The sequence below is a fragment of the Zonotrichia leucophrys genome, chromosome 2 (genome assembly GCF_028769735.1).
Source record: "Zonotrichia leucophrys gambelii isolate GWCS_2022_RI chromosome 2, RI_Zleu_2.0, whole genome shotgun sequence".
Taxonomy (NCBI): domain Eukaryota; kingdom Metazoa; phylum Chordata; class Aves; order Passeriformes; family Passerellidae; genus Zonotrichia; species Zonotrichia leucophrys.
The window spans coordinates 75,892,674-75,913,818 of record NC_088171.1 but is presented as its reverse complement, the minus strand read 5'-3'; the positions used below and the strand labels follow the sequence as shown (position 1 = coordinate 75,913,818).

The following is a 21,145-nucleotide window of genomic DNA, read 5'->3' as shown; positions in this document are numbered from 1 at the left end:
ATCCAACCACCACCATGCTACCTACCCCAACCCAGAAGGGAGCCCCTTCTCCCATCCCCAGAGAATGATGTGAAGTGATATAGAATTGCTGCCATGTCCCAGCTCTGCCCCTTCTCTGACCCAAATTAACCCTGGCCTGGCCAGAGCCAGGAGAGCATGGCTTTTTCTCTCCCTATTAAATTGTCTCTGTCTCACCCCATGAGCTCTCAGTTTGACCCTTGCAATTCTCTCTCCCATCACACACCAGGGTGGGGGCTGAGTGAGGGGTGTTCAGCTGCTGTCTGGGTTTAAACCACAACACCAGGGATGACAATTTCTTATTTTTACAGTAGGCAATTAGAGTCCAGCCCAGCCATTCTGAAACATATTTAACTACATCTTGGCATTTGCTGTAGTTCAGTCGTAACCCCTGCTGCCAGCATATGCTACTAGAATGGGATTCATCCAATAAAACATTTATCTAAAATGTTCAGATGTGCCCATGGTTCTTTCTAAAAAAACCTGGCTTTCTTTTATATTCTTTCCTCAGAGAAATCTTGAAGCATTGGGCCTTCTTTCCAGTTCTTTGCCCACTAGCTCTCTCCCAATTAAATTGCTTTTTCTGCTGAATTTCTTTTTATATTTTGGTAGTGAAGCAGTTGCTCTTTGTAGATTTTTCTAATAACTTTATCTGTTTGTTGCCAGGAATGCATCTTGAGAAAAGTAGGAGAAAAAAAACCATTTACCCAGGAATGGGATTTTTATTTATATTCTAATAAATGAAGCAACAACCATTCCTTTTTTATGTTTAAAACCAAGTACACTTCCATAAGAAAATAACACTATGGTAAGACTTTTTAGCAGGTCCTGCTCTGGGAAGACATGGGGTAAAGGTTTTAAACTAAAAGAGGAAAAATTCACTGTAAGTATTAGGAAGACATTTTTTTATAATGAGGCTGGTAAAACACTGAAATAGGTTGTCCAAAGAAGTGGAAGGTGCCCCACTGGACAGGGTCAGACTGAGAAAACCTATCTAGTTGAAAATGTCCCTGTTCAGGCCAAGGAGGGTGGTCTAGATGATCTTTAAAGTCCCTTCCAACCCAAACTATTCTGTGATTCTATGGTTTGCAATACAGTGAATTTGTAGTGTCTCCATATTTCACCTCCATAATTTTATGAAATTTGTCTTCCCCTACAAAGTAAGTACTTACAACCTAAAATTTCTTTCATGATGAGCAGATGGTGATACTGTAATCCTCTTAAAACAAGTAGAAAACAAGTACAGTTGGTATTTTTCCCTAAAACCAAAGCCTACTCTGTTGACATTGCAAGGGGACTACAATTAATATGAAGCTAACAGAACTCTCCAAACATTTCAAATACACCCTGGGACAAGGCTGTTTGCTTGAACTCATTTGTCATACTGGGGCAAATAACTACTTCTTTACCCATCCACCTCTGGCATGTGGATCCATCCCACACTTCCTAAGCATTTTGGAATCCATCATAAGCACAGTTACAGAGTGTATTCTCTCATAATGGGAAGAATATTTATTAAATAATAATCTATGACAAAGAGTGAAGATTGAGCTATAGGAAAGCTGGATTACTTAATCAAGATAGCTTGAGAAATTTGTGGCAGAGTCAGAAATCAAATCTAGATGCTCAAACTGGGTTCCTAGCCAAAACATATGCAATAAATACTAATGATGTATGCAAGAATACAAACGCTAAAAGTTTGTATAGATAAACTATTTGGAAAAATTTGACATTTGTGTGTTTTCAATAATAAGACTAAACACCTTAAGAGAAGGAGGTCAGAAAATTAACATGACCACATGAGCTGGTTTCTTTGTCTTATCTAAGGTTTTTCACAATGGACAATTCTAGAAGCTTTGGTAGGTCTTTCACTATGGTCACCCTATAAGATGCTGTGATAACTTCAAACATTGTAATTCTAGTTAAACTTTTAGACCAGAAAATATCTCTTTAAATAGATTTTTTAGATGCATACTTTAAACCTGTTCTATTCATTTTTTCCACAGCCCTAGCACATATTTCCAAGCTTTATGTAGGAGTCAAAGTCTCATATTTTCATTACATCAGAGAATACAGGCTTTCAGCACACAGTAAATTCCAAGAAAAGACCACCATGACTTATTACACAGAAATCATTAGGGCAGTAAGACAGAAAATATATTAAGTAAAAAAAAAAAACAAAAACCTATACTTGCGAGAGCAACCTTGTTATTTCTGTGAGAAAAATAAAAAAATAAAAAATACAAGAATTAAAATTTAACAAAGTTTTTTCCTCTACAGAAATTATAAAATTCCAGACACATTACAAACATATGCAGACTGTATGGTCCTACAGGGCTTTAATACCCATTTTTGTCTTTGTGCGAGATTTAAAACCAAAGCTCTATACAGGGATTTAAAAATCTAGTTATAGATATTCTGCAAGAAAAGATGGTAAAAAAAAGATTCTTCTGTATTAACAGCATACTCCCCAAAGCCCTGAAACACAACAAAATCTGATCTGTTGCAACCACCTTTGAACCAGAATTATGGCCACTGCAATCTCAGTATCTCTTAGGACACAAAGTATCAGGGAAAAATAGCAACCATGAGAGAAAAACTCATTGCTCAAGAGTGAGAGGAGCCTTTGCAAGTTACAAACTAATCAGAATATTTCCCAGACAACATGCTGCGATATTTGCATTGTCAGCTGGTTATTATGATTTATTGGAAAAGTGGGACACGGATACAGCAGTACAATGGAATTGCACTGTGATAACTATAGTATTCTCATTACACAGCTTTTGCTTTTTCAACCAAAACTCTGCACAGCTATTGTTTTCTTTAAAGCAGAGAGGGCAAAAGGAGAGGGAAAAAAAGAAAAAAAACAGCCCACAATAAAACCCCAGGTGTTTGAATCCATAACTTTGTGAAATCTCAGCTTTGACTTTTCTTCTTTTCCTAATTTTTTTAAACAGTGTTTTAGCAAATCTACCATCTACATACTATTCTAGAAGCAGTTGTTATAATTAAATAATTAAAACACAATCAGAGTGCTTCTTTTGACTTTACATACATGATAACCATCTAATTAGGCTTCCATTAATGACAAACATGATCAGTCTTTCAAAGGTTAACTTTATCTTGTCATCATAACATAAAAGTGTCCTTCACAGGTTTTCAGATAGCTTAGTAACAGATATTCTTACACACAGAGACGGCTTAGAGTTTTAGGCTGTTTTGGGGTTTTTTTTTAATAGGTTCTACCAGAAGAATTCTACAATAACAATTAGCAGCCATAAGATTATAATATTATCTACACAAAGTAACCACTTGCAGAAGAGTCGTAACATCATAGGACTTGACAACAAAAAAAAACCTTAAAAATAGTAAAGCAGCTGGAAAATACCTAACAATGTGAGAAATATATACATATATTTATATTTAACTCATTTTCATCATAACCATGATGGAGTGCACCCTCAGCAATTTTGCACCCAACACCAAGCTGAGTGGTGCAGTTGACACACCTGGCAGATGGGACACCATCCAGAGGGACCTGGACAAATTTGAGAAGTGAGATCATGGGAACATCATTAAATTTAACAGAGCCAAGTGCAAGGTTGTGTACCTGGGTTGAGACAATCTACTATCAACACAGGGGGATGAACAGACCAAGAACAGCCCTGATGAGAAGGCCTTGGGGTGCTAGTGAACGAGAGGCTGGACATGCCCTGGCAATATGAACTCCCAGCCCAGAAAGCCAAAAGTGTCCTGGGCTTTATCCAAAGCAGTGTGGGCAGCAGGGCCAGGGAGGGGATTCTGCCCCTCCGCTCTGCTGAGACCCCACCTGCAGGGCTGCATCAGCTCTGGGGACCCAGCACTGGAAGGACACGGGACTGTCGGAGCTGGGCTAGTGGAGGGATGTCAAGATGGTTGTAGACCTCTCCTATGAAGGAAGGCTGAGAAAACTGAGGTTCAGTCTGGAGAAGAGGTTCAGGGTGACTTAACTGTGGCCTTTCAGTAACTCAAAGGGCCTACAAAAAAGCTGGAGAGGGACGTTTCACAACAGCAGAGGAAAAGGGATAATATTTTAAGCCGAGAGTAGGCTTATACTAGATATTAAGAAGATACTCTCGTGGAGCAAAGGTGAGAAGCCTCTTTTCCTTTCCTTTCCCTCTATAACAAACAGGAGGATGATCACACACAGATTGATTCTCCACCTGTCTTTAGTTTGTCACTTAGATACAGAAGGGAGAATCTAAAAGCTTAACCCCTTATGTATTTCACTATGTGAAGAAAGTGCCACAACACTTCAGAGACTTTAGCTTTAAAGACATGTTCGTTCACTGTGGCAACCAGAAAAGCATTTGGTGAGGTCTGCTGCTTTTTTTGAGACAGCCAGTCAAAGCATTTGGCTCACTTCCTAGAAAAGAACAGCTTTCAAAAATAAGCATAAAGATTCTCTGAAAAGCAAAGTGCTTACAAAATGTACCTCGCAATAATCCTATACCTAACTACATCCACGGCCCCTGTATGTTTCTGTGCATCAGCAGCAGAAAGCACCCGCTCTCCATTCACTCAATTTGGGATGAACACTTGAAAATAAAAAAGACTCCTGAATACAGCAGACTCCAGATGTTTCAGATTGCTGTGTGGGCACAGAATGAGGCTATTCAGTTTCACAGTAAGAAAGTAAAATACAGTAAATTACCTTGCCAGGGCATCAAAGTGGCACAGATTACCACTCTTCTTCTATAATCATCAGATGATTAAAGAGTATTTTCCACATTAAAATCTCTTACAAGGGACAACCATTATCCAACTCTTCATTTACTCATTAAGCTACATCTAGGTTTTTACTTTTCTAATTGCAATTTGATACAAGCTCTTTAGTCCTAAAGTGGTTTTTTTTTTTAAGAAAGAAAAGAGGTTTTATCACCTACAGAGTAAAAACACCATTTTCATTGAAGAGACCTTGAATTTAAAGCAGCATAATTGCAATGTGAGTTGTTTAAAAACAGACCAACAGTTCATAAAAAGCCCAAAACAACAACCTGACCAAAACAAACAAAGATTAAAAGAAACACCCAAAGGGCAGAATTTAGGTCTAGAAACCCAAGTCCTCTTGATTTGCATGCAGTTCTCGACACAGGTGGTGTCAGAAAGCAGAAATTCAAGTGCTTCTTCCTTCACTACAGTAAAAGTGCCCCTAAATCATATAAACCAATGTCTGAAAGCAGGAAATGTTATCCTCCCTACCAAAAAACCCCACATATTAAGACATGACTCAGTTTACCCAGAACAAATGAGACTGGGAACAGTACCAACAAATCCCGAGGGGAGAGAGGGAAGAAGAGCTCCAGGCAGTGGAAGGTACCCAGATGGAGCAGGGAGAAGTATGAGGAGAAAGGAGATGCAGAGGAGCTGTTCTGGGCTGACCACAATCCAATCCCCCACACTCTGCACCAGGGCCACCTGAGGATGCATCAACTTGGAGTGAAGCTAAGTCCAGGAAAGGGCTGGGGAAGAAAGGTGTTGCTCTAAACTCTTTGTTCCTTACAATTCAGATCTATTTAAAATGGTGATACAGCTTCTCCCACAGTCAAATCCGTTCTGCCTGATAGTAACGCATAAGGGATTCCACCCTCTGCTTAAACCCACAGTCTTCCATGGCAGCATCTCTCCCAGCGAGGGAGTGAGAGAGCATCTGGGCAGGCATCTGGTGCCCATGCAGTTATCTACCTGTCACAGCAGAATATTCAGAACTCCTCATGACAGCCCAAAATATTTATTTCCTTTCCTCCAGAATCAGAGGACAGAATAAAGATCATCATATTTTGGATATAGTAAGGAATCCTAAAATTAAAGTCTTCTGGTCCATATACAGATAAAAAACAAGTAATTCTGCTCTTACTACTTTTGACTTTGCACCTAATCCCATTTCTTACAAATATGGATATTAACGTGGAAACTGCATGTTATTAACAGATACTGCATATTAACATGGTGCTAATATGTTTAGCTTTATACGTGCAAATTAAACTGAATATGATTGATACAAAATCAAGTATCATAAGCAAATCCATTAAGTTAAAAGGCAATAATTTCCAGCAAAAGATGGTGCATGATACAGGTGTGCTAAGTTTAACATAAGCAGCAATGAAAACATATTTGTGGTAAAGCAGTGAGAACTTTAGTTGAAACCAAGCTGAAACACTAACTCCATCAGAACACATGCCCCCACTTTTTCTTCTAATAAAAATATTGCTTCAAGATTAATTTGTAAAAATTATATTTTAAAAAAAAATTTAAAAAGGAGCTAGTGTGAAAGTGCTTGTGAGTCAATTTAAAGCATTTTTTTCTACTATGCACACAAATGAGGCTATATATGACTAAAGTTAAGTAAATCAGATCATCTGCATTGCTCCATGTGGGCACAAGTGTGAAAATTTTGGCCTTGCAGTTAACTACCTTCTATTTCATCTTTGACTGTATTCACATTGCATTTTCTTTTCCAAATGGAAATGGAAACTCTAAATGCACAATTAGCTATAAAGTGCAAAGACCAGAAGAAGAGAGAAATTACTCAAACCAGTTATTGTAAAGGGCTTTACTGAAGTGTGGGTTCACAATGTTTCCACAATAAAATGCTAAGCCTTCCACTGGAAATGTAAATGTTGGTCAATAAAGACTCCTTTCTGAAGTATCCCTTATGGATGCAGATGTTATTCTTCAAATCACTAGTTTAAAACCAGTGACTTGACATCAGACAAACAAGTTTTATCTACAGAAGACAAGGATTAAAAATTGGGTGGTACTTGAGAAAAGGTTGAGAACAAATTGCAGCATCAAACAAAAAAATATTTTAAAAAGTGCTGAAACAGAAATCTGCATAACATCCTTAGAGAAGCACTTAAATTGCTGATGAATAATGAAGAAAATAATAATGCAGTACCTAATTTTAAATAATGCTGCTAAAAAATAATCTAAAATTTACAGCCTGGTGAGATTTGTCCTATTACTGAGTAAACTGATAGAGAATCTTATTAAAGATAGGATGGCAGAACAGTTGGATAAATATGATTTGATAGACTCAAGCCAGCATGGCTCCAGTAAAGGGGAAAAGGGAAGAGTAGAAAGAAATCTCACTCCTTTAACCCAGTAGAGGTACTTTTTAGCAAACACACATAAAATTGGGGGGGGGGGGGGGGGGCAGGGGGAAGGAAAGAGAGTAAATGAAAATGGGCTTAATTAACTTCAGTTTTCAAAAATAATATAATTAGATCTTTCCTAAAGGAATATTAATTTCTTTGTAATTACACATAAGGATATAAATTATTTAGCTTCATGTCACCAGCTGTGTGCTAGGTAGTTTTCTAAGGGGCAAATATCTTGATTTAGAAACTAATTAAGCAATCGGAAATAAAGTTTAAAAGTTATTCCTCAAAACAACCACAGCTATTTTTAAACAGAAAAATCTCATGGGTCTATGCAGTCAATGAATTGGAAACGGAAATAGCTAGCAAATGGATGACATTTCCCCAGTGCCACCACACTGCTTCTGTTACAAAACAAGCGAGATGATAGTACATGAAATGTAACATGAGTATTACAACTTGTGTTCCCAGGGAACAGAGGATAAGAAACCTCCAGAACCATTCTTGAATTTCTCAGTGATTTTTCTTTCCCTTTTTGTTAACATGAATCTTGGACTTCTCCACAGACCAGTTAATGAGTTTGGTTGTCAGATATTAGGAATGCAAGTGGAATGCTTGAGTACATTTGGTACAGGCAATTATAACAAAAAAATGTCAGAACAATGGTCTGATATCTTCAAAATCATAAATGAAATTTAAGATGACCCCTCCATAGAACATATAGAAACTAGGCATTTAGAGAAATCCAAGTTTAGCAGGCTCCATCTTGATATTTCTCCTTTTCACAGATACTGCTATGAAGCAGGAAGGAAAGTATTTTTCCAGAACTTATAGAGAGATGGATGCGAGAAAACAAAGGAGAAAAAAGGCTCAAATAACCTTGAGATGTTGCTACTGTCAACCAAACAGTCTGGGCATCAGAGTAGTTTCTCCCCTTTACATCCATCAAGGAAAGTAGGAAAGCAGCAGAGTAATTAGTTTCTGGGGGTAGTGAGGAAGCAGGAAGGGTAACATCTTCAAAGTGCTAAATCACAAAACTAATAAAATTTGGAGAAATCATCAGCCAACAAGTCGAAACTTCAGGTAATGCTGGGCAGCATATTCTTACAGACAGCATTGGGGGGAGCCACAAACACATTTAACAAGTCAGCATTCCCTGTGTCTCCCACCAAACACAGATGACACCTTGCAAACTGTGTGGCAGAGCAGAGGAGCCCTGAGGCTCAGGCTTGGTTCTGGTACCTACTGCTTCTCAAGAACTGGGTGCAGGCACCTTGGCAGTGCTCTTGGACACACACATTTTGCACAGCACTCGCTGGCACGCTGCTCTCCTTTCAGAGCTCAGCAGGATGCACTTCACAATTCATAAATTGTCACTCATGAAGACCTCAGCAAGATACAGGAGCTCTTCCTCAAACCTCTTTCCTGCTCTGGCCAAGACAGTCACAAGGATCTTGAGCAAGGTGAAATCTCTTGCTGCTCTTAGGTCACTGAGGCTTCATCTGTCTGGATACCTTTGGGATCAAAGAGTACTGCTGGGGAAGGCCTGCTTATTCCTCTTTCAGTTACTTCAAGTTTCTAGTTTTACAAGACTCACAGCTATCTTCCTTTTCCCCTTGACTTTTTAATTTATTGAAGTGAAAGGCCTCTGAATGAAGCCAATAGATGCTCAAGCAACTTGAAAAGGCAGAAGAGCACAAGCCCCTAACAGAGACACAGGGATTAGCAAAAAGGAAAACTTAAGGAGGTGGCATATCTAGCTCCAAAGAAGGCCTTGATATACAAGGCACATCAGAATTTTGATGAAATGAAGACAAATATATCCAGAATAAACAATCTGCCAGGAAAGCTAAACTAACCCATACTGGAAGGAAAGCAATACTGTATGTCCAAACAAACTTAGAACTGAATTAAGAATAAACTGAATTAAGAATAAACTGAATTAAGAATAAAACTTAGAACTGAATTAAGAATAAACTCTCTAATTTTTCTGTTTTGGTATTGATTTTTTGTGTGTGTTCCTGGTGCTATCTGTGTCAACAGTTAGCACCAGGAACACACACAAAAAATCAACACCAAAACAGAAAAATTAGAGAGTTGGCTCTTCATTAGCAATTGCCAGAAGCTTGTCAGGGTTATCCACAAATCTACTTTTCCCTCTATATGTTTTCTTTCTCTATATATATTCCCTGAGTATATTTCTGCCTCTAGGCAAAGCATATTGGCCTCTTCGGTGCCTCTAGCAGTACTGGAGGTTTTTAGGTCTGGGTTTTTTTTTGTTGTTTTGTTTTTTTCCCAGTTGCCCTACCTACTCACCTCATTCAGAATTCATGTGGTTGTTTTTTGGTTTTTTTCTTGGAAAGACTCTTGCTCTTCCCTTATCCCCTTATCCCCATTTCCCCATCCCCCTCCCCCGTTTATCTTCTGCAGTAAGTTTCTTCATTTTCTGTAATCTCAGAAAGCATTTTGATTTACTTGACCGAGTAGGATGCATCCAATCTCACTAAGGAACCAGCAGAATCACAGAATTTCTAGGTTGGAAAAGACCTTTAAGATCATCGAGTCCAACTCATGTTCTAACACCTCAACTAGATCATGGCACCAAGTGCCACATCCAGTCTTTTTTTAAACACATCGAGGGATGGTGACTCCACCACCTGCCTGGGTAGATGATTCCAGTATTTGACCACTCTTTCTGTAAAATACTTCCTCCTTAATTCTAGCCTGTATCTCCCTTGGCGCAGCTTGAGACTGTGTCCTCTTGTTCTGTCTGTTGTTGCCTGGAGAAAGAGACCGACCCCCAGCTCACCACAGCCACCCTTCAGGGAGTTGAAGAGAGTGATAAGGTCACCCCTGAGTCTCCTTTTCTCCAGGCTGAACAACCCCAGCTCCCTCAGTCGTTCCTCATACGGCTTGTGTTCCAAGCCTCTCACCAGCCTCGTTGCTCTCCTTTGGACACACTCAAGCATCTCAACGTCCCTCCTAAAGTGAGGGGCCCAGAGCTGGACGCAATACTCCAGGTGAGGCCTCACCAGTGCTGAGTACAGGGGAAGAACGACCTCCCAGCTGTGCCAAAGGATGCTGTGTGCTTGAGAAGACAAACTTGGGAACACACTGTTCTGAGATATGTTAATCTACATTTCCTGGACTCTTTAAAGTAGTTAGAGTCTTCACCTTGGTGTTTAACACCTCTTGAAGAACTCATGAGTTTGTCTAATCTTTCTGGGAAGTTACACTTTGCTTTACCATGCTGACTGCTGGCAAGAAGATTCCCTAAGTTCAATTGGATTTTGTATGATAAATACATATTTCTGTTTGTTCTCTACCTCCTGCTTTATTATTCTTTTTGTCATTCATTCTTGCATCATGAGACATAAAAAATGAGTATAAAATTATTAATTCAGCATCATTCATCATTTTATAAGCCATTAGCCAATTTGTTTCTTCCTCAAGCAAAAGATTTAGTTACTTCTGATATTGAGGTCATACAAAAAAACTGGCTATCCTCGCTGTTGCTATCAGTAGCTAGGGGATCAAATGATGAGCTTTAATGGCAAACATCAGTTTCTTATCTCTTTTGTTCACTGGAGGGAGAGAAGTAGATTTAAACTCCAGTTAGACAAAATCTGACATTTTCAACCAAACACTTAGCTCAAATTTGCTAATGTGTGTTCATAGAAAATTATTTTGCCATACAGATTCCTGGAAACAAAATGTTCTGTAGCTTCAAAAACCATTAAAAGAGAGATCCCTGTAAAGGGTTACAGTAGTATTTTTTTTAACAAATAAGAATATTTAATTTCTGAAAACCTAATTTTTAAACAGAACACTGTGTAAATACACTTGAACTGTACCAATCATGCTTCATACATAAGCAGTACAACTCTAAACAACCTACAACTTCCTATAGCTTATCAAATAACTTCCAAATGGAAGCTCCAATCTAGAAACAAGATGTATGAAAAGACTAAGGAAAGATGAACTGAAATGACATATACCACAAGAAAAATCAGATGAGCTGAAACCATCTACTACAAGAGTAGTCAGCTCTCATATTTCCCATTCTTTTCTAAATTTCATATTAAAAAAAGGTTCACTTCAGTATATGCAACTAGATTTTTCTTTTTCTTTAAAACCCACACTGATTTTTCTGGGAAATATTATAATTTATATGTATAATTTAGTAACATTTATAAACCAGTGAACTGATTTCACTTTAATGATTCAAATCTTCTGCAGTATCAGACCATAATACACTCTTACCATCAGCAAGCTGTTGTTTTCTTAATATTGAAATTTGAATTTTTTAAACAGAGTAGTTAATCCTGCATTTCTAAAGGCCTGTTACTCTACTCTGTTTCTGTACAGCACTAAGTGACTGGGGTTATGTGCCTTCATGTCCTCTGAGAGCATAAAAACCCAAGAAATATTTACTACACAAGTAAAAGTGGGGAGATGAGTAAAGACAGAAGCACATATCAGAAGTTTACAAAGCTCTGCATGAGGTAACCAGACAGAGGAGCTGAAAAGAACAGGTCTGAAAGCCTCCAGCAGCAGCTGAAGGCACCCAGGAACAATCCCTTAAGATCCCCCACAACCTGAAGAGTGGTATTTAACTCTTTCCTGTCTACCTTCAAAATATGAAGTTGCTTCACTTTTTAAATTTTTAATAATTTGGGGGAGACAAAAAAAACCCTAAGTCTTCATAAGGAGAATGAAGTCTAATTCCCCCACCCAAAACAAACGCATAATATCACAGCACTAATTGAACAGAAGCAAGATGGATAGGTCAGAGCCTTCTCGTAGGCTGCACATCCCAGTTTGACAGAAGTGTGGAGAATACCTCTTGTTTATATGACACAGTCATTGCTCAATGAGCCTCAAAGGTTTCTACAAGTTTGGCAGCTTCACCCAAAATGCTGATTAAATAAAACCAGAGAGAACTGTTTTCTTACATGTCACATTCCTGTACTTAGCCCCCTCTCATCCTGATCACGGTAAATAAGCATATTAAAAAAAAAAAAAATATTACTTTGGCACCTTCAATGCATTCTAGACACTCTTCAAAATTGCTCATATTCATGTTAATGGATCAGAAGCTCTATACAATTTGTTTGATGCAGTGCTTATATATGCTACTTATTGAACTTATATATGCAACCAGTTAAAGCCCAAATTGAATGGAAGGAAAATTCAAGTGTTTTTAACAGGGCTTTAGAATCTGTAAGAAGGATGTCTGCTGTACTCCCTAGAGTGGAATACGCAAAACTGAATGCAGTCATTCACCAGCAACAATAATGAAAGGCCTGTAGTTGTAGCACCATCATATTCTGATTATGCAACATCACAGAGTACAACAGTAATTAAGGATGCAGCTGATCTAACTGGATGCTAGGACAGTGAAAATGTATAAGCATCAGCATGATCTAAAAATCTAATATTTCGGAAGTGTTACAAATCTATCACAGCATGATATGCATCAAAACCATCCCAAATAATTTGATTACAGGTGACACAGAAAAATAAGTAATTGCTCTCCCACATTTTGCATCTGTCTGGAATATATTAACTAAAAAAAAAAAAAAAAAACCAACCAAAATTCATTTGAAAGTCTTAAACACAGCTATAAAAACTGATACTACCTTCTAAGGCTGTGTAGTTACAAAAAAAAAGCTGAGACAGAGAACAAAAACTTTAAACTCCTGAGTTCTTTAGAAATTGGCCAAGCACTGTGTATTTTTACTCTGACAAGAAATAATGTATTCTTAAAACTTCAACATTACAGGAAGCTGTAAGTGCAGCAGATTAATGTTGGAGCATGCATTGGAATTGCACTACAAGATGCTCAGGAGAAGCTCTTAATGGCTCTCCCTCTGTGAAAGTCAGGTCTTGAACATGAAAGTCAATCAGCAGGAAATGCCACAAAGCCCATGGAAAATGAAGATTGATAAATGTTGTCTAAAATGTAGGTTAGACAGCTAGGTGACCAGATAAATTATTAACTACTCACTACATCTGCATTCACAAAATATTTTTTTAAGTATGACTGGCTCCTGTTGAAAGCAATATTTCTAGGTTCAAAAAAACACAATAAAACCTGTACTTATTCTTTGGACTTTTTTCTTTGACATAAAAATAGCAGGGATGTTTGTTAATAAGATGAAAATTTAGGATATCTAATGAAATTATGTCTCTTATCCTTCCTAATTACTCCTTTATAATTATTCTTTTACAGGTATTAATCAACAAGGATGACATCCAGCAGAGCTTTAACAAAACACTTATCTGTTTATGAACAATTCTAAAGCATGGTTCTTATCACATGCTAATTTAGCTGTCTGTATCAAAGCTCAGCTGACTGTATAATTGGATCAGACACTCCAAGGATAGCAAACATTCAGTAACAAAACTAAGATGTAGCATAAGAATATAAAAAAATTATTTGACACAAGCAAAGAAATTCTTATACTGCTATACTTCTAATTACCCAGCATTAGCCAGAAAATGCTACTTCTAAAAGACAAAAAAACGACAGAGAAGGCATAGGATGAAGAAAAAAAGACAACAATGGGGAAAAAAAACAGTCATATTTGACAATATCTGCCTAAACAGTTGGTTGGAAGCAAAGAAAGCAATCATTTTAGATCCTTTTTGCAGTTAAACCGCCACCTTGCTCTCAGGAGCTCCTCTGTTGACTAGCAGCAGATCAAGGAGGGTATCTTTCTGAGTCAGCTCCCTTAGGTCCTCCTCCTCCTCAGCATGAAGTTGTCATTCAGGTCTTTTAAGAATATTCTGGCTTGGGCTGCACCAGCTCTGTGATGCTCCCAGTTGATTTCTGGCAAGTTGAAGTTCCCCATAAAGGCAAAGGCAATCACCTTGGAAGTATTCCTTAGTTCCTCATAGGATAATTCATCAGTGTCACTGTTCTGGCCAGGAATTCTATAGTAGACTCCCACATTATTTGTTTGCCTCTTGATTCTTACCTAGAGGCTCTCAACTGTGCCATTGCCAGCTGTGAGCTCCCTTTATTCTAACACTCTGTTGCACACAATGCCACCCCTCCACTTCCTCTGCCTTATCTCTCCTAAAAGAGCCTGTAACCATCCAAAAGGGCACTCCAGCCACTGGACTCATCCCCACAGGTTTCACTTCTACCAATGATGTCAAATCTTGGACTGGCCAAAGCCTCAACCTTCCACTTGCTGTGTGCATTAGTATACAAACATTTCAGGTGTGGCACCTTGTTTGTAGCCAGCTACTCCTCAAACATACTGAGTACTGAATCAGTACTCATCTCTTCAAGTTTTGGCACACCATCCCATTGCTTATCACTGGCAACCCAGGTTTGTCCCATTCCCCCATTCCAAGCTACTTTAAAGCTCTGTCAATGAGCTCTGCTACGCCTGTGCTAGAACTCTTTTCACCTTATGAGAAGGGCATATCTGGTCACGTGTCAGTAGACCAGGTGTTGAATAGAAAATCCTGTTGTCAGGAAACAAAACTTTTTTGCTGACACCAACCTTGTAGCCACAGATTGATGCAGTGGACCTGCCTATTCCTATTATCTGCTGGTACTGAAAAAACTTGAAAATCACAATCCATGCTCCTTATACCTCTACCAATTCTCCCAGGGCCCCGAAGTCTCTTTTGATTGCCCTTGAACTTTGTTATTTCGATGCTGCCAGCTTGAACAGCCAATAACAGATAGTAATCAGAGGACCTTACTAGAGAGTTTTCCATTGATGTTCCTTATCCGAGCCCCTGGGAGACAGCAGACTTTCCTGGGAGCTGGCTCCAGTCTGTACTTGGGCCCTTCATCCCTTCTAGAAGGCAGTCTCCTATCGAAAGTACCCTTCTTCCTCATACAGCAAGAGCTCCTTACACTTCAGGACTAGGCTGTCATTAATTAATTGTATTTAACACACTTGTGAGAGAGCATGTTCTCTTCTAGTAACATTCCAGATTGATATTGGTTGGTAAAATTACTACGAATAGAAACTGGACTGTGTTCTGTCCATAACTTACAACATGAATTAACAAGTAAAGTAACAAATTAGTTAACAAGAGTTGCACATGATATGTGTATTTATGAACTCAGCAATTTGAGCAATAAAAGAGGCAATAAAAAAGGAGAAAATAGCAACATGGCCACATTTTTGCTCATCAGTTGCAATTAAATACTAACATTTATAATACAGCATATCTATATTTCATTTATATCACAATTTTTAATATTAGTTAATAAAAAGAAGAGCAAAAAAATCTCAAAATATTACTGGGTTTGGTATGTTGCTGCAGGTACTGAAGGCACAAAGAAACTTGAGAAAAAACAAACATGAAATAACTTGAAACAATCCCTAACGCATTTCTCACTCAGCGTGCCAAAGTTTCAGAACACCAGTTTCTCTTTGTGAGGCACAGAGAAGTCTGAAACCAGGCATAAAACAGAAGCCTGAGTTTTCAGAAGGGACTAAATTTTTTTTCCAAAGTATCAAACAGGCTAACATAAAAACATTTCCCAGAACTAAGCCAAAAAAGCCCAAGAAATTAAGTGAATATTTCATGAATGCAAGAAGCTATTCACAGTTATACCTATGGATACATACATGCTTGCTTTTCAAAATATCATCCTATTAATACTGCCAATGTTGGACAGTTTTGGCTTTGTTGTTTTTTTTTTTTTAATAAAGCTTTAGTAATCAAGCTACTTCAGCATATGCTTACATTTGAGATCAATAAAATTTAATCAAACACCTAAAATATCTGGTTGAATTCTCATTCATGAAAGGAAATTCATCCAAGCTCTTTAGAAGTACAGATATCTGAGCCCTACCCTTACAGCCCATGGTTTTGATGATTATTTTATTGAAATAAAAGTTTGGGGGCTGTTTGCTTTTGGTTTGGGGTTTGTTTTGTTTTTGTTGCTTTTTAACACAGTGTTTCCTAAAGCATCAAACAATTAATGCCCTTAACAGTAACATCCTTTAGGACTGATGCTCTGTGTGGTGTTCAGCCTTTATGAAAAAAAATAAGGTTGAACAGAGGTAAAGTCCATGCAGCTGCAGTCAATAGTGCAAGTATTAAAAAAAAGAAACTGCCTTTGAAAGCCTTTGAAATCTCATATCCATGAAAATTGTAGTAATTACCCAAGGCCCACACCTATAACCTTCTCTCCATTTTTAAATCCCTAAGAATTACATCAAAGAAGAGAAGAGAACTTGTGAGTAGTAGAAAAACATCTAAATAGAATTCATGCCAAAAACACAACAACCAGCTCCTACAAACAAACTGCAGGGTTTTGTAAATATTCTTTGTTCAGCGACTTCAATCAAAAGCTTGAAGAACAAAATTCTCAAGGAAGTCTTCTTATACTCCCTACAAGCTTACCAAACAAAACCAACTCCAATCATGCTGCTCAATAATACTATTTTGGTTGTTCCAAGTTACTGCTCCAGTAAGAAACTCTTCAATAAAACCTCAGCACACAGAAACCAAGTATACTCAAATTCCCCTACCCACCCAATTGCTCTGCAACACAAGATTTTAGAAATAATTACAGAGAACTGGCTTCAACCACAACTTACCATAAAACAATTCAGCAACACAAAGACTATCCCAGGAGCACCCATAAATACTTTCATCTCATCCAATCCCACCCAAACCATCTGCCTGCCACTTCCTCATATTACTATATGAGGACGTCTCACATTGATCCCAGGTGTTCCCACCATCCAGGTTAATGAAGAGACAAGGGCTAATTGATTTCCTCTTATCTATCACATAAGCTGTCCTGCTTTAATTCACTACACTCAGTAGTGAAATTTTCAGCTATGCTTACCCCACCTAGTTTTCAGTAAAAAGAAGGTATTCAAGGAGGAGTTTCCCTTTAAATTGTCCCTGGGAGCATAAAAGTATTCTCTTATTCTCTGTGATGTTATCTATTTATAAGATGTTAGTTAAGATTAAAAAAAGTGACAAAGTTTTTGGAAAGTAGAAATAAACTTTTTTTGGAGGGAGAAGATGAAGTAACATTAAAAACAAAAAATTGTTTAAAAGGAAAAACTCAATTGCCTTGATTAGACTGGAGACTATACTAAGGAAAACTGACTTTTGATGAACTCCAAATCAGAACTTATAAAGAAAAGAAATTATTTACAAAGAAAATCAATTTTTGCAGTAAGATGGAAGTCAAGTATAGAGGGTGTGAAAATATAGATAGAAAAATTTAGATAAGAGGGTCTGAAAATATAAAGCAGGTATGTCAACATCTGTTAAAAATAGCTCATTTTCAATTGCCCAAAGGGGAAAAAATTATTTAGCTTAAATAAACATTATGGAATATCCCTTTGTTGTGGGTATGAATGCACTTAAAGTATGTAATAAAATACATTATTCCATGCTTACTAGAGGTTATTGCTATATCACATGTAAAATGGGATAACAGAAGCATGAAATACAGTCTCACTCAAGGTCACTGTGTATCTTGCCACAGGTATTGTGTCTGACTTGAGGATATAATACCTTCCACTGTCAAAACAGACTTTGATTCTTTGATTCTTCTAACAAGGCCAGTTACCTTAATAAAACCTTAGTATACATACATATGTGTTTGTGTGTGTTTGTAGAAAGATGCATATTTTAAACACAGAAATATATTACAGTGAAGATCTATCAAGTCTGCCTCATTTAAATTTACTCTGCTATGATATCTCTAACTTTATTTGTGGCTATTAAAGGGGATGAACCAAGAGCATAAATCAAGAAACAGAGAGTTTGCCTGTGTGCTCGTTTTTGTTTTTTTTTGTGGGATAGGACTAATTTTCTTCTCAGTACCTAGAACCAGGCTATGTAATAGTGTTGACAAGACAGGGATGATTTTGTCATTGCTGAGCAGGGCTCGCACAGAGTCAACCCCTCTTCTGCTCTTCACAGCACCTCACCAGCAAGAAGGTCAGGGTTTATTGAAAAGTTCTGAGGGGACACAGCTGGGACAGCTGATCAAAGGGATATTCCATACCTCATGTCATGTGCAGTAAATAGAGTAGGGGGAAAAAGGAGGAAGAGAGGGGACATTTGGAGTGATGGTGTGTGTCTTCCCAAGTCCCTGTTACACATGATGGGGCCCTGCTCTCCTGGCAATGGCTGAAGACCTGCCTGTCCATGGGAAGCAGTGAATTAATTCCTGGTTTTGCTTTGCCATTGTGTGTGCAGCTTTTGCTTTCTGTTTTGAACTGTCTCCTCAGCCCAGGAGTTCTTCTACTTTACTCCCCTGATTCTCTCCCACATCCCACTGAGGGGAGTGAGTGAGTGAATGGCTGTGTGCAGCTCAGTTGACAGCTGGCATTAAACCATAGCAATTTGGAACTTATTGCAGAGTTCTTGACAGTTTGGGTTTCCATGATCACATCAACAAAAAATATAGTTATTTTCTAAAGAACAATACACTTACTAAGTACAATTCTAATCAATGCCAATTAAGATATTTTTAACATCTGATTAGTCCATGCACATTTTATGGCCCTGTGAACTCCCATGAGGCTCAAAGTTCTTGATGATTAAGTCTTTCTACTTGCTCTAGAACCACCCTAGAAAGGGTATTAAGTAGTCCCATATTGTAGGACATCTGATGTTTAAGTAAATTGGCACCATAAGCAGCCCAACATTGATGTTCCATTTCATGACAACTCTCTCAAGGTAATACGTTTCCAGGATCAGAAGAAGATGCATCAGCTGTTCTTCAAATAGCTGAAAATACCCCCTGTCTATACTCCATTTTCATGAGGGCTTTTAGAGTATGGGTGTGACTTTCACAAGTTATGCTCATGCAAATATTCACTTCTAATTATCATCTCTCTTCTCTTTACCGATCTAAAGGATCACCAAATAATTTTGTCTCCCAAGAAATAAATTTTATCAAATAGATTGATTAGGCAATTTGAAGTCTGTAGAACACCTTGCCACTGGGTCTCAAAATTTACAGTCCACAGCTAATTCTCCCTCAATAGGAGGTACACAGCATTTTACTCTGACAATCAGAAGTGAGTAGAAAGTCTGTTTTTGGGGCTCTTGTCCACTTTGTGCACATTAGATTCTGAAGTCATCATTAAGACCCTGAGCACCTTCGCATTTTATGATTGGTAAGTTCCACCAAACGTGCTGAGGAGCTTTATCTGATCTCTTTGCACATAACAGGCTCACCAGTAATTTATCATGGAAAATGTTTTGTTCTACTTGATTAAAAAAAAAATACAATAAATTTAGACTTTTTGTGCCTTAAAAATGGGTGTCATCATCTTCTCTGGTTTGTAATATAAATGAAAAAATGTCACAACTAGTGACATATATAATATAGTAAGAAAATGCAACAAAGGAATTTTAGTAAAGTGTTATAATTTGCAAATAGGTGACCATATCAAAGCCAGTGAGACAAAAAATAAATTGCTCTAAGCCTAGTCATAATTTTCCAACAGTTGACATTGATTAATTGTTTACCTGGTGCTGTGGTGGCTGAACCTCTTATTAAGATGCTTAGTACTAATTAAAATTTTAAAATATCTCTCTGCTTCAAATGCTTGAGTCTCTCTTGGGGTCCATAAATAGCTTTTTTTCCTTTTCAGTGGACAAAATGAAGAAATGAATGACAATTCCCAATGTCTGTAACAGTTCAGGCAGCAAGTCTATTCTCACATCAACACCTTGAAGAGAAATCAGCGTCTGGTGTACTTCTAGAAGTTTGAAAGGATGAAAAATACTGGAAGGTTTCAGAAGATGGTTTTCATCTGAAGACAGAGATGAATTCAAACCAAAGGGCTAATAAACATGAGAAGTTTAAAAAGTTTGAGTCTGAAAGTTAGATAAACCAATGCCTGTATGAACTCCTATTTTTATAAGAGCGAACATCTTGAAACATCTTTGTTTTTCAAATTTATAATATTAGTTTTGATTTCTAACTATTTTGATTCTTTGGAAGTGTTTTCTCAAAGTATTTTGAAACACTGTGCTTGTGATAGTAGAGTAGGACTTTTTTATATCTTGAAGTTGCAGCTCCTGATTCTGGAACTTGAGGCAGTCAATTGAAAGTAGATCAATACTTTATGATCTATTATCATGCTTACACTTATTTCATAAGCAGATTTCATTAGAATCATCCGATCGTCTTAACATTTATATAGTGCAAAAATGAAAAAAAAAAAAAACCTCAACCTGCAAATTTGAAAATCATCCTATTTTTAAGTAATAGTAATAAAACAATGTCATTCTTTGGTTTTCAGTAGATGAAAAGTGAGTTTCAAAATATGTTCTTTATTTTCCATTTTGGTAAGCTTTGTAATCTTTACCTTATCTCATATTTTTACCAGCAATCTTTAATCTGGAATAAATAACATAAAGAATGTAAAAGAATGGAAGTTATTTTTGCAGTTTCAACTGCAACTTACAGAACGTATCTTCTAGCAAAATGAAAATTGAATAGGATTTCTGCAAAAAACTGCTTCAGAAATCTACAGAAACAAATTTTTATGGGCCTGCCGATGAAATGATGAAAAATGTGGTGGCATACTGTTCAGACTTGAAGCTAATTAGTATCACCTATAGGAGACAGAGAAAATGATGGAGGGTGTTTGAAGAAAAGAGTGCTTTGGTTTTCCATACACTTGTAATTAATTATCTTTTTGATTATGCTATTAAACTGAGAAGACCAGAATCCTCTGTCTTTACTTTGAGGACAGCAGAAAAAGTGAGCACAAGAGTTTTCATACTCAGTTTTGCCCATTTGTATTAAATCAGTGCAAGTGTGCAGTAAGCTATAAAACTCAGCTTGTAGTCTCCAAAATAGTGGCTGAGGTAGTAAGTCTGATGAGTGTACTGCGAGATAAGATCAATAGCTTTGGAATCAAGACTCAGAGTCCTGGGAGCTGCAATTGATTTTTTAAACTTTTTACCACTCCCCTGAACAGAACTGTATAGATTCTTGAAAACAAATTCTATTT

At 37.5% G+C, this 21,145-nt stretch overlaps 1 protein-coding gene and 1 pseudogene across 6 annotated transcripts in view; both read right to left on the bottom strand.

Annotated features, from left to right (window-relative positions):
• Nucleotides 1–21,145, bottom strand: part of CDH12 (cadherin 12) — a 619,586-nt gene that overhangs the window by 411,915 nt on the left and 186,526 nt on the right. The gene's annotated exons all lie outside the window — the stretch shown is intronic.
• LOC135442923 (uncharacterized) overlaps nucleotides 9,746–21,145 on the bottom strand; it is a 31,883-nt pseudogene continuing 20,483 nt past the window's right edge.